Here is a 1,243-nt window from a genome sequence, read left to right on the forward strand (position 1 = left end):
TTCTTTTTTGAAGGGTTAAAATTATCTATAGAAACATCTAGATCTGATGCTTTCTTTGTGGGAGGTGTCAAACTTTTAAAACCACTCCTGTGTTTAAAAAATGCTTTGATTTCATTTTACCGCTTTTAAAGTTATATTTTGCTAAGTAAGAATTTATTGATTTTTTATGGGGAGGCATGGGGTAGAAGCTTGGGCCTCATGCATGCTACACAGTCGCTCTGCTATTAGGCTGTGTCCTCAGCCTAGCATGTGCTGGTTTTTATCTAGTTTTTAACTTCATAATTGAAATCATACACAGGGCTTTTTGCTATCTGCCTGTGTTAGGTGGGACACATATACATGTTTTGGTCCATGTATAGGCATAGACAGTAATATTCCAATCCCTATCTTTTCATGTCTCTTTCTTTAAAAAATATAATGGTCCGGTGTTTCTTTTTTAAACTTTTTCTTAAAAACATAGACTTTATTAAATGCTGCTCAATCCCCAGTGAAGGTCTTTCATTATAAAACATTTTTCGTACAACAGCAAGGCTAGAGGTTGGAAGGAACTGATAACAAGTGAGAAATACTGACCAGGTAAGAACGCACAGGGCCTCTGCATAGTCAACGCATTTCCTCCCAATAAAGTCGGACAGTGACAGCTAGCTGTCTGCCTCACATCGTGGGACTCAGAGCCTCCACCTACAGGGGCCTGAGGTCAGGCAGTCGAGGGCTGGGAAGGCCCTGCCTTGTTGACAGGTTTCTGTCCCCCAGTCCCCCAGCCTTTCAGTCACAAAGAAACACACAGAAGCCTACATTATTTATAAAGTGGTTGCCCATTGGCTGGAGCTTTCTTATTAACTCACTCTTACACGGTACATTAGCGATTGTTCTTGTCTATGTTAGCCACGTGGCTTGGTACCTTTTATCAGTGACGCATCTCATGTTGCTTCCTCTGTGTCTGGGTGATGACTGCAGACTGAGTCTTTCCTTTTCCCAGAATTCTACTGTTCTGGTCGCCCCACCTCTATTTTCTGCCTGGCTACTGGCCAATCAGCATTTTATTTTATTTTTATTTTCTTTTATTTTTTTTTAGTTTTTTGAGACAGGGTTTCTCTGTAGCTTTGGGGCCTGTCCTGGCACTAGCTCTTGTAGACCAGGCTGGCCTTGAACTCACAGAGATCCGCCTGCCTCTGCCTCCCGAGTGCTGGGATTAAAGGCGTGGGCCACCACCGCCTGGCTTGGTGTGAAATTTTTAATCGCT

The 1,243-nt window shown here is 42.7% G+C and overlaps 1 pseudogene; it reads left to right on the forward strand.

Moving 5' to 3' along the window:
• Positions 1 to 1,243, forward strand: part of LOC101999385 — a 4,911-nt pseudogene that overhangs the window by 2,969 nt on the left and 699 nt on the right.

This window comes from Microtus ochrogaster, unplaced genomic scaffold, assembly GCF_000317375.1.
Source record: "Microtus ochrogaster isolate Prairie Vole_2 unplaced genomic scaffold, MicOch1.0 UNK14, whole genome shotgun sequence".
In the NCBI taxonomy this organism is placed as follows: domain Eukaryota; kingdom Metazoa; phylum Chordata; class Mammalia; order Rodentia; family Cricetidae; genus Microtus; species Microtus ochrogaster.